The sequence below is a fragment of the Ammodytes marinus genome (assembly GCF_949987685.1).
Source record: "Ammodytes marinus genome assembly, chromosome: 1".
In the NCBI taxonomy this organism is placed as follows: Eukaryota; Metazoa; Chordata; class Actinopteri; order Uranoscopiformes; family Ammodytidae; genus Ammodytes; species Ammodytes marinus.
Window position 1 is genome coordinate 10457469 of NC_137230.1, and position 13609 is coordinate 10471077.

The 13609-nt window shown below is 43.2% G+C and overlaps 1 protein-coding gene across 1 annotated transcript in view; it reads left to right on the forward strand.

The window, feature by feature from the left end:
- Positions 1-2031: 2031 nt before the first annotated feature.
- LOC307250911 (carbohydrate sulfotransferase 8-like) overlaps positions 2032-13609 on the forward strand; it is a gene marked incomplete at its 3' end in the record, with an annotated part of 32696 nt that continues 21118 nt past the window's right edge. Inside the window, exon 1 of the mRNA XM_080028185.1 lies at positions 2032-2100. The remainder of the gene's footprint in view (positions 2101-13609) is intronic.

Genomic DNA, 13609 nt, shown 5'->3' on the forward strand with positions numbered 1-13609 from the left:
CATACACTGGTCACCAAAAGAAAGTGATTGTCTACAGTAGACTTAACAACACCACTGATGAGAGTTCAGATGGCCAGAAAGATGATGATGGTGACTTTGTCATTGTGAGCTTTTGCAGGTAAAACCATTAGATCTGCTAGGCCTTGTTTAAGAAAATTGTCTTGAATCTTTGTCAACTATTTACTTTATTTACTTTAAATACACCTTAAATAAGTGATTGTCTAATGGATTTTTCTTGCATTACAGTTTGAGATATATATCAATGGCGCAATTTACCCCATGGTATTCTCTCCAACGGCACAACTTACACCACACCGGGGGCAAGTTGTGCCACAAGACAACTTGTTTTTCGAAAGCTAAATTTCTTCAACAGTTTATTCCAGATCCCCTATGGGTAAATATGGGCGTTACATGAAGCCCGCAAAGGCTGCGCCACATTTAGAGTTGATTGTGATTTATAAAGGGAAACAGGCGTAGGACGTGAGTGCGCACTGTTTTATAAATCCTAAATTTCTTCCGTACGCCAGCTTCCACGTGAATCCCATGCAAAGCTTTATAAATGAGGCCCCTGGAGAGGAGGTCTGCTCCTATCTTCAAAATACACTGTTGAGAGTCATATTAACTTCATACCAGCAGCAGTCGCTGTAGTTTCATAGGAATTATTTATGAAAACTCTATGTAGTAAGACAGGGCTTTTTAGAAGCAGCGCTGCAGCAGCTGCAGCAGTTGAGACATTCCATGTGTGGCCAAAAAAAGCGCAAAAGGCAGCAGTAACGGATGGCAATGCACTCCGAATCGTTGCGTTCCGAATCGCATACTCTTTCTTTTTTCTATTCTACATACTACATCCGACGATAAAAATAATCTAGTTAGGATGCAGTAGGCATACTATTGGGACATACTTTACTCTCTTATTTCATCATAACATTGCGCCTTGATCTTGCCTCTTGCATTTATATCCGTTGCATCCCTGTTTGTTTTCATATGGAGGCTTCGTCGATGTGACGTCACTTCACGTGCGCACTGGACTGTGGGTCAGAATCGCCCAAATAGGATGCAGTTTTCAACACTAACAATCTTGGCCGCATGAAGTAGGACATCTGGGTACTTCTAACCATCCTAAATCTGGCCACAAGAATCGGGACATCCTGAATCTTTTTTCTACATACTATATAGTAGAAAGTATGCGATTCGGAACGCAACCGCAGTATGTGTGTGGAGGCTGTAAGACTAAATGTTGCAGCCAAACAGGCAAACTTTGTAGTTTGGATGATAGGTTGTGTAATGGCTTTTCCTGTAGCATTACTCCGAGGGGTAAGGGTTAGATGGAAGTCTGACGCGTGTGTGAATTAATGCAATGTCCAAAAGATGCGTATAGTTGGATATGTCAATCCTTTTATTGACTACAAAAAAAGCATACTGTTCCAAAGGTTATTGCTCTTTCGTATTAACACAAAATAGGCTCTTTCCAATACAAACATTTAGCACGATAGAGAGCCGCTTTTTTCAGTTTTGTGTGAAGAATTGTGTTGATTTTGAAGTGTTATTTATTTCAATACCACCAGATAATGTCCAAGGATTTATTGTCATGTGCAGAAATAAACAAACTGGGGGCGCCCTTAGCTCAGTTGGTAGGGCGTCCCACCCCCCCGGGCCGGGCCCAGCAGCAGACCCTGGTTCGATTCCCGCCCGCGGTTCTCTGCATGTCACTCCCCTCTCTGCCCCATTTCACCTCTGTCTCTCTGCACTATCAATAAAGCATAAAAATGCAAAAAAAATAAACAAACTATAAGTGCAATTTTTGAAACTATATGCAAACTACTGCAAATGAACACTATAAGCACACTTTTAACAGTATGAACCGGAAACCAAAAGTAAACAAGCCTATGCCTGGGGCAAAGCTGACAATGTGGGAAGCACCTTGATGGTGACGAGTCGCTGCCTGTCTCAACTTTATTGTTTTTTGTAAATATACACAATTTTTTTATTTGGTGCCTGCAATGTGGGAGGCACCTTCACACACTGGCTGTATGCAATTGCACACAGACACTGAGAGTCAGAGTGAGTAAGACCATCGAACCTCCATCAGACGTATAGAGGGTAAGACAACTTTCACACTCCTCGTCTGTCTCTCTTTCTTTCAAACTTATTTTTATTCAATTTACAATTTAAGAAATATTAACAAACAACATACTTCTCAGCCAACAACAACAATTGTGATTTGCTGTCAATCTGTTAAACTTATTCCTCCGAAGTATGGAATCTTGTGAGGGGATTTGCGAAAAGACAAATTTCAATGTAGCCATTAACTCATAAAGTAACTTTACCTATAACAGTGGTTTTCAAACTGGGGGGCGCGGGGTTATGGCAGGGGGGCGCGGATGAATATGTGAAAAAAATAAAAATAAATGTAGTTTGTTTTTTAGATCACGGCATAGCTGGACAAGAGTTATTATGCTTCATTCCTCTACTGAACCAGCTGATCGTATTTTAAGGCTAATTCAAATTTCAGTTGCAACATCTGCCTTTCATTACCCTACACAAATAAATACGAAAAATAGCCAAACGAAATAATGGATAAATAAAGCCAGCTCAAATAGGTAGGCTACAGTTTGTGAAGGTAACGGAAGTAGGCTATCCTGTAAACCCTGTTGGCTCACGCATACGCCCCAGTGAGGCAGAGGAACTTCATATGTATTTCTGATCAACTTTATTGGAAGCACTCCACAACAGCTGCCTGTCTCAAGGACTACACTGATGCCACAGAACTATGGGAGTCGGCCCATGGATGACTGCCATGCAATTAGCACAGACACTCGTGGGGCTGCAACGGATGTCAAATAAAGGTGGCAAGAAACTGCTTAATCCAGCAATCATGAAAACCCAGAAAAGGAAGGTTCTTCAAACAGTTAATAATTCAAGATTAATCTGGGACCCTAAAGCAAAGCCAAAAGGCATATTATGTGGGCATTTAAACATATGCAGTATTAAATCAAAAAGTGACCAAGTTCAACATCTTCTCCATGACACAAATCTTGACTTTCTTTGCCTTTCTGAAACCTGGCTTCATGAATACTCACCCTCAGCAGTTTTTTTCTGCACCTGGTTATAATATATATATAGGTATATAGAAGGGACAGATCGGGCTTCTCAAAGTGCACCAGATTGAGGAATTTTACTTTTAAAAGGTTAAAAAAATTTATTCGGGGGAGCATTCCCTCAAACACTCCTAGGTGTACACGCAGCACACGCAGCTCACGCAGCACACGCAGCTCACGCAGCACACGCAGCTCACGCAGCACACGCAGCTCACCTGAGCAACAGCAGTAGCACGCTCACCTGAGCAACAGCACAGGCTTCACCATCCCCACCAGGCCAGGCTGGGCCAAGGCTCTACCATCTACACGGGATATCACCAACCCTGCACTGAACGCAGCAGCTCCATACAGCAAGCTAGCACCAGCTACCACTATGCTACAAACGTGTGAATGCAATCTTACCTTAGGTCGACTGAAGGAGAGGATCTCTGGTCTGCAAGCTGAACTCAGGGGTAAAAACGACATCATCATGGAGCTATCCTCTGTTGCTTCCACTCAAATGAAGCACCTTGTCGCCCTAAGATCCTCTGGCTGCGGCTCCCTCTGCATGGCAGGCGATGATCCTACTCTCCCGTGGCCCGGCTCCGCCATTGTGGGATCCTCTTCTCCTGTCACTGTGCCCGGGCCCGTGTTAGCCATACCCAACGATCAGTGGAGTCTACTTGGTGCAAAACCTAAGCTGGCAGCGACTGTCAACAAAGGGGATGGACAATTCCCGCTGAGCTCGACCCCTGTTAAACCGATAAATTGGTTAACAGCCCGCAAGGGTAAACATTGTGGTCGTCCGCGGACTCCCCCAACACCGCAGCGCCTGGAGCTTGGCAACAGATTCGAAGTTATGAGCCTACAGGAGTTTCCATCAATGGCAAATGGCTCTAGCTCTCCTCCCCGGTTCCAGCCACGTCCAGTTGGCCACGGTTCACCTGTGGACAGGGATACCACCACTGCCCTGGCACGCGCCACCACGTCCTACCCCTCCGCTGTTCCGATACCCGCCGCCTCCTCTTCCTCCGCTGTCACTTCGCTGCCCGCCGCCGCTTCCTACGCCGCCGCTGTCTCCTCTCCACCTGTGGCCGGTGTTTCCCAGACGTCTCGTCGTTCCAACACGGGAGAGAACCGACGCAGGATGCTGCAGGATGCCATCATCAGACGATCAGAAGGATCCACCAGACGCCCGGCTCAACCTACGCAACTTTGCCGCTCTGGACCGCGGGCATCAACACTGCAGGCTAATGATCCAGCCCGGCCTTCACCTGGTTGCTCTGCAGCGCAGCAGGGCCGAGCAGCGGAGCTCCAGTGCCTCCTCATTGGCTCATCCATGGTCCGACAAGTTCTCCTGCCGAGGGCGGAGACCTTCTGCTATCCCGGTGCCCAGGTATCCCACATCAACTCAGTGCTACCACACATTATCCACAGTAATCCCGCTGCATCTATGGTCGTGACACATATCGGCTCAAATGACCTTAAGTCAGAAAAGTCAGAAAGTCTTAAAACTGATTTTAAAGCCCTAATCGATTCCGTCTTGACCGCTGGGAAACAATGTATCGTCTCTGGTCCCATGCCTTCCCCTCGATTTGGTGACATCAAATTCAGCCGCGCACGCCAACTTCATGTTTGGCTCAAACAGTATTGTCTCTCCATGGGCATTCCCTTTGTCGACAATTTTAACGTTTTCTGGAACAGACCGTCTTTCTTTGCCAGCGATGGTTTGCATTTAAACAAACAAGGGAAACATCTTCTGGCCAGCAATATGCTCTTAAAAATAAAATCGGTTCCTAGCGTCACTCCTCTTGCAAACTCTGTCCAGCATGATTGACTATCTCCACACCTGGTCAGTCAAGAGTTAGTTAGCTCACGTGACACAGCCTCCATGACCACTAGTCCCCATGCATCTAGCGCCCCCTCCAGGCCTGGAACATCCATTACTATAAAAACTCACCCAATCCCTGTATGTCAGTCTGTCAGATCATCATTAATCCCTCCTCATAGATTTTACAGGTCACGCCACAGACCACTTGGGATTACAAGTAACTTGAAAAATGTACCTATTATGTGTAATAGGTCAATTGTGTTGGACCACCCCGCTGTTGATAACCTGGACATGAGCATATCAAAGCTAAACTCACCAAACATCCTCAAAACAAGAAAGGGTTTGGGTTTTCTTCACTTAAACATAAGAAGTTTGCTTCAGCACAATAAACTAGACCATGTTAACATCTTAGTATCTCAGGCTGACCCAGATGTCTTGGTTCTGACTGAATCATGGTTGAAGAGCAGTACACATGACTCTATGGTGGCAATAAATGATTATAGTTTATTCAGAATAGACAGGACCACACGGGGTGGGGGAGTGGCTGTCTATGTTAAATCACATTATTCTGTATCATTACTACATGCTGTCTCTGTTCGAAGCTGCTTTGAATTTATTGCTTTGGAATTGTCTTTATCATCCAATGATTGTTTTGTTGTAATTGGTGTGTACAGGCCCCCTTCAGCAGTAAATAGCTCCTTGAGTGAGCTAGCACATTTAATCTCTCCATATGTAAATAGAGAGGTCATTATGATGGGTGATTTTAACATTGACTGGCTTTCTGGTGCCTCTGAACCTTTTAAAGAAATATGTAGCAACCTAAATCTTACACAAATAATAACTGAGCCCACAAGACCAAATCTAAAAAACCCAGCAAAATCAACTTTGATCGATTTAATATTATCAAATCAAAGCAATAAAATAGTTTCTGCTGGTGTCTTTGAGCTTGGAATCAGTGATCACTGCCCGGTGGCCTGTATCAGAAGTATTCATCTTAAAAAATCTCAACCCAAAATCATCATTAAGCGTAATTTTAAAGGTTTTAACGAGCAAGCATTTTTAAATGAACTCTATCAAAGTGACATTCATCTCACAAGTGAAATATCTGATGTGGAATTGGCCTTAGAATTTTTCACCAATACTTTCTCCTCCATTTTGAACAAGCATGCACCCCTTAAAAAGCACAGAGTAAAAAATAGATCAAACCCCTGGTTCACAAATGAATTGTCCGATATATTTGCAGAGAGAAATAAAGCATGGTCCCTAGCTAGACGCTCTGGTGAAAACTCCAAGTGGACTGCTTTCAGACAAATCAGAAATAGGTGCATATCCATGGTTAGGAAAGCTAAATCAGACTACTACCTCGAACTAATTTCAAACTGCTACTCCAACCCTGCACTATTTTGGAAGGCTGTGAATTATAACAAAAACAATTCTAGCACTGTTCCCAGTCAGTTAAAAATAAATGATCATATTTTAAATGATCAGAAAGAAATTGGTTTAGCTTTCAATAAACACTTTATAGCTGCTGGTAAACTCTTTCACAATGGAGTATCTACGCCTTCTACGCCTACCACCACGAGAAATAAAAATAGCATACCACCTGTCTCTAAAACTCCTCTTTTCAGCCTTGTTCAAGTCCCAACAAGTATTGTTGTAGATGCGCTTCTTGCCATCAACCCCAGGAAGTACATGGGAGAGGACAATTTGGACCCATTTTCAATAAATCTCTCTGCTCTTATCATATCAAAACAAATAACCCATATTTTTAATCTTTCCATCTCTTCTGGTATTGTTCCTAAAGTCTGGAAAAAAGCTCACGTCATTCCATTACATAAAGGGGGTGACAAAAGTGATCTTAACAATTACAGGCCAATTTCCAAACTCCCATGCCTGGCAAAAATTCTAGAATCAGTCATTAATACTCAGTTGAAATCCTTTTTATCCAGTGCTTCCATTTTGAGTCCATTTCAATCTGGTTTTAGGGCAGGCCACAGTACTATATCTGCTGTCACTTTGGTCTTAGACAACATTGTTACAGCTATCGATAAAAAAATGCACTGTGCAGCACTTTTTGTTGATCTGTCAAAAGCTTTTGATACTTTAGATCACCATTTGCTTTTAGAGAGGCTGCATGAAATTGGTTTTGATTATTCTACATGTAGCTGGTTTAGGGACTATCTCTCTGATAGACAGCAGTCAGTTAAGCTGGGAAGCTACCAAACTGAGTTTTTAACAGTTAGAAATGGTGTTCCGCAGGGCTCAATTTTAGGTCCAGTCCTATTCACAATTTACATCAATAACATTGTTTCATCACTACAAAACTGCCATGCCCATTTGTATGCTGACGACACTGTACTGTATTGCATTTCTGATTCAGTGCAACAATCTGTTCAGAACCTACAGAGCTCTTTTAACACCCTGCAGAACTGTCTAGTGGATCTCAGGCTTGTCCTTAATATAGAAAAAACAAAATATATGTGCTTTTCCAGAGCAAGAATTACACATTTTAATGATCTTATTATTCACACAAATAATGGATCTCATATTGAAAGAGTCACTGAATATAAATATCTTGGCATCTGGATAGATGAAAAACTCTCTTTTACATTTCACATAAAAAATCTTGTCTGTCGTCTCCGACAAAAGATTGGCTATTTTTATAGGAATAAAGCCACCTTCCCGTTGTTCAGTAGGAAAAGGATTATTGAGGCAGTTTTTATGTCTGTCCTTGATTACGGTGATGTGGTTTATCGGCATGCATCTCGTTCATGCCTTAAACTCCTAGACTCTGTATTTCACTCTGCTTTGAGATTCATTACAGGAGATGCTTATGATACACACCATTGTGTTTTATATGAAAAGGTTGGGTGGTCCTCCCTTAAGGAGAGACGTGATGCACATTGGCATATTTTTATATATAAAGCTCTGACTGGAAAGCTACCACTATATTTGACAGAAATGCTGCTTATTTCAGATGGGCTTTATCAAACCCGCTCAACTGACATGCTCATGTTATATGTCCCCTATGCCCGGTCTGAGCTTGGTAAATCCGCTTTTAGCCATAGTGCCCCTGACTCCTGGAACAGCCTACAACATACAATTAAAATAAATACACTCATAACTGTTAACCAATTTAAAATTATTATTTTGAATCAGCCCCGCTACAATTGTAACTGTTTTAATTAGGCTATTATGTCTCTCATTCAATTGATCTGAATGTTTTAAATTGTTGTTGTCTGTGTGTGTGTGTGTGTGTGTGTAAACTTGTTATGTATTCTCATTGTATATTGTGTATATGTACAAACTCGACGTCATTGTAAAAGAGGGTCACCCCTCAATTGATCTTTCGAGGTTAAATAAAGGAAAATGAAGGTCCAGGGTCCATACCACAGTATCCCAAATTCCTGTGAGAAACACTGTATGTGTCTATGGTTATTAAAATTCATTAGACCAGGGGGGTATTATGTACGAATAACCTTAAAATGATTTCAGCAGAGTGGCTAAACGTAAAATAAGTAAACAGACAGCAGTTTATAATAAATTGCTACATAGCATAATTTTGTGTAGCGGTACGGATACCGTAGGTCACGGGTCCTCAGCGGGGACGGCTGCGCCCCCCGAAATTGGTCAATTTTTTCAGCTTAATTTTACAGTTGAAGAGGTACATAGTGGAAATGTGCAGGACATGCAGTAAACGGCCCGGTACGGAGTCAAATAAAAAAAAAGCCTACACTTTGATGATGATCGGATCTTGAAGCGCTCAAAAACATGAATTTTAACCGGGTAATGCAAACTGCAAATATTCTATTTCCCTTAGCCTACTTGGAGAAAAAAAAGTCAAAATCAGTGCGCCCCGGCAGCAACAGCCTAAAAAAAGTCCTGTTACATCACCACCTTTGCCCTGAGCCTTTGCAAGCTGACCTAGTGCCCAGCGAGGGCCAGACAGCAATAGGCAGAGGTGGTGCTGCCCCTTCCCGATTATTTTTTATTTAATTATTATGCTAGAAATCGCTTACATTATTGGAGAGGTTTGTTTGCTTTATTTATGCACTTGTTACTATTGGCAATAAAGCAGTTTAATATTAATCTGTAATAATATACATATAGCCGATAGACTTTTAATGAGGGGGTTGGAGCCGATTCAGTGGTCTGTACACTGACCACCCATTGTCTGTGCCACAGGCCACTGTGTGCCACCACCAGGGGGCGCTGGAGCTTCTGGCACGGACCAGTCAGCAAGTAGCACGGACCATTCAGCAACCACTTACCACTGGTCATGACCACTAGGGACCAGTGGTCATTGCCACAGTGCGCTCAAGCTAGTGGCACAGAAAAGACAGCGACTGCTCACTGGTCTCACTTTCTCTTCATCCCTGTACATGGTTGTAAAGGCAATGCTTTTAAACATAAGCCCCTTTTACACAGAGATTGCGGCATATTGACGGAACAACATCACTCCAATATGCCGGCTTTGCTTGCTTCTGTGTTATTTACACAGAACCAAGCAACGCCGGCCTGCTGGCGCATCAGTAGTCCCTTTTACACAGCGCTCCGGAATGAAAGAGGTGCTTGTAAACAGCGTCAGGTGTGACGTAAACATTTAGCGCCGCGCCGGTCAGCTGCTTTACAACAACAACAATGGCCGGTGAATTGAGAGCAGAAGTGCTGGAGCTTGCAGTAAGAGGGCCGTATTTTACTGTCCCCACGATGTGCCAGTTGATCTCGCTACGCGCTGAGTCCAACATCACTGGGACAGTTAACCAAACTGACTAAATCAATCCGACCGCTTCACCTCTGTGTGTGTGTGTGTGTGTGTGTGTGTGTGTGTGTGTGTGTGACAGGTTGGTTGTGAGCGAGTCTCTTTGTGAGGGCAGCGATCTGCCAATCAGACATACACATACACACAGTGTGTGAAGTCACGTTACTGTAGACAGAAATAAAGTGTGGATATACGCTCAGACTTAGGATAATAATAGCGGCGGCGGAATGTGTTAGCAAAACAGTAGCTCTGTGGCTAACAGCTGAGCCGGAGCCTTCAGTCAGCTGAAGCAGACAGTCTAGCGGGGCGAGCAGACTATTCCCCCGTTACTAGGTCGACCTTCAAGCTGAACAAGAGCCCTCCGCTGCGCGTCGGGCTCCTGCTTCAGCTTGTCGGTCTTTATTTCTAGCAAGTGACCCGTTCGCTATACTTTATCCCTTACTTAGCCTAGCCTAGCTTTCCATTGTACAACTTCTCCTGGGCAGAAATAGACTCATACACTCTGCAAAATGAAGCGCGGGGGTTTGGATTGAGCAACGGACCTTATGATCAGCTAGATTATACACCGTTCCTTTTATTTGGTGATTTTTACGGGACATCAGGCCGCCGTGGTTAATGTTAAACACACGTCCTTCAACTGCTAACATGGTCGCATGTTTAGAACGTAGACTATGGAACGTCAAACGCCCCCCTGTTCCGCAACAACAAGCTGGAGCATTTAAACAGAGAGGCGGAACTGATCGTGTCGGGAATCTTACTACCCCCCGAGGTAGTAAAATTCCCGGAACGATCACTCGCACCTTTCTTCCCTCGTTCCGCAACTGTCGCATTTACACAGCTGGGGGGAGGGCCGAAAGGCCGGCATATTCCCGGCTTTCACTGGCTGTGTAAAAGGGGCTATAGAGATCCATTGACATCTTTTTTTTTTTTTTGCACTCTTTATAGCCTAACTTATTATATAAAAATAAAAAGTTGGATATTATATTGATATATACACTAGTCGCCCCCAAGTGGCAATGACCACTGGTCCTTAGTGGTCATGACCAGTGGTATGTGGTCACTGACTGGTCCGTGCCACTAGCTGACTGGTCCGTGCCAGTAGCATCATCGCCCCCTAGTGGTGGCACACAGTCTGTGGCAGAGACCATAGTCAGTGTACAGACCACTCAATCGGCTACAACCCCTGCTGCTTTTAATTGTAGGCTAAATAAATTTTAAAAAATTAGGCTATGCCTCTCGAATACCACAATGCAACGTCACACCAAACTCCATTCAAAAATCTGCTTAATGTATTTTAACCTATTTCATGTCAAAACTTAACATACTGTATTTACGTTGTAAATGATATAGCCACTATGATGTATGTTATTGATGCGCGGCAAAAACAGGCAATAAAAGATACATTTGAGCGGCTTTCTTTTTCTTTTTCGTACAAGCAATAGCCTAGCTTCTATCTGCAAAATGACTGTCACAGAGTAAGAAAAAAGGCCACCAGTATTTAATTGAATACCTGAGTTATAGTTTCGTACCTTCCCCAATCAATGCACAACTTCCGATGTGCTTGCTTTGTGAAAGGGTATTTTCAAACGAGGCTATGAAACCCTCACGTCGTCAGGAGCAAGATTCAAGATTCCTTTTATTGTCATTTCAAATGAAACGAAATGCCGTTTCTCGCTAGTTCATCATACAGTGTTTAAAAAAAAAATAATTAAAAATTATCAGACTCTCATAAAACAACAAGCAAACACAGACATATCAATAAAAACAGACATCAGTCTGAATAAAGTGCTGAAAGAATGTTCAGGAGTGTCCTTGACAGTTTCCTGTCAGTCTGTAGTACCCAAGTTAATGGTGGTGGGGGGGTGTTTGTGTGCGTGTGAGGGGGAGGGGGAGGGGGCACAGTCCATTCAGGAGCCTTACAGCCTGTGGAAAAAAGCTGCTCAGCATCCTGCTGGATCTGCAGGGAATGCTCCTGTATCTCCTCCCTGATGGCAGGAGGGAGAACAGGCTGTGTGAGGGATGGTGAATGTCCTTAATGATGGCGGTGGCTCTGCGAGTGCAGCGTTGCTGGTAGGCCACCATCAGCAGAGGGAGAGGGACACCAATGATCCTGCTGGCCGTCTTCACTATCCTGTTTAGCTGCTGCTGTTCATAGGCCTTGCTGCTCCCGAACCAGGAAGGACACACAGGCGGACACAGGTCGCGACTAATGCCGCTCCTCCTGCGTCGTGTTTGGTGCTGGAGAGAGTGCTCCCGTTTGTGGTTGACAGTGTTCACGTCATTTTGCTTGAGCCAACCCCTTAAAGCGGCAACGAGTAACATTTAAATATCTTTTAAACAGCCTCATGTTTCCTCTCATAATCATAAATTACCTTTAACAGCAAACGAGACCATCAGTGCAAAGAAAGACGTTTTTATATAGTTTTTATTACTGCATTTGATCTGGTCGTACACCCAGTTCGATTTTCGGTTCACGCGTGCATGCTCTATGGTCACATATCCGCATTGGTCGCAGATTTCAGTGTGGCGCAGCAACGTGAATTGAGAAGCCTATGGCTCCAGGTGAGGGAAGGGAAGCGGGAGCCTTGTTTGAGACAGTTGTTTGTAGTCATAATGACTGATAACGGGGCTGAACCATCAAAGAAAAAAAAGAAAATGCAATGAAGAAAAGCTAAAAGGAGTGTGATAGTGATAGGCGGGCGGGAGGGCGTTGCCAAGCAACGTATACACAATTTCACGGAGCGAACCTAGACTGCAGTGTTTACACAGTTTACTTTGCCTCACCAGCATCATCAGATGACCATTATTCATCTGAAATAGTCATTATTTACAACAACATAAACACATTACCTCATCGTGATCCATAGACTACTAACTAACTGCCATCTGACGGACACGGACTCGTTCAGCTACGTGAGAGGTGACAATGCATCAACTCATTGCAATCAGGTGTGTTTAGCACTTACTGGCATTAGTTGATGCTGTGTCACTAACCACTCTCTGGAAGCCGAAAAGAGTCCGGTGCCCTCACACTTTCAACACACGGACACGCACCATATTGCTTCCTGATTATTTGAATCTTGCTCTCCCCGCACGAGCTAGAAAACAGCTGGCGTCGTAAAAATACTACCGCTTTTGTTCAAAGGTGTCGCCAACGTGCCGACTTACTCGTAGTAGCTTTAAGGCTTACAATAATATCAAACATGTTTGATAATGTCTTAGCGTCAAGTCGGGAAGAAGACTGGCTGAAATCGGGTCATAAGACCACCTTACACCAAACGACTGAGATAACGGGCACGTGCCACAACTCCAGCAAGACTCCTGTGATTTCAGTCCGACATTGGAAAATTGTCTGCGACGGTCAAATCGCGTGAAAAATTGTGTAGTGTAAACCCAGCATAAATGTCAAACCGTCAAACCACAATTTTTTTATTATGATTTTGACTGCTTAAACTCCTGCCATGTTATTTGGAAGTTATCACCCGTTGTTGCTGTGATGTGGGAATAAAATGTTTTAATTCTTCCGGAAAAAAAAGAAGAACAAATATCTCAATAATATCCTGATTTCTTTCCCACGAGTCCTGCCGTTTATTGACAAATCTAAAATGGCTGATCTTAAAAACGTTAATTGGTTCTGATATCTTCCAACCGCTCTCACGTGCAGGCATGCATTCATCATGCATGCACAGGCTGGTGTGATGTCATAGGGTTAATTTCAAAGGTTGATTGCAAAGTTAACCAATGTGGTTATTTGAGAATAAATAACATGTTAGCTTACTTTGTCTCAATTTTCTTTAATCATAATATAGCCAAATAATAATAATGGGAACAATTATATAAAATGTAAGGATATAAAAATTAAATAAATATAAGTATAAATCATAATAATACACATTGAATAATAATAAACTTATTGATTTAATTCAAGGGAGGCAATTA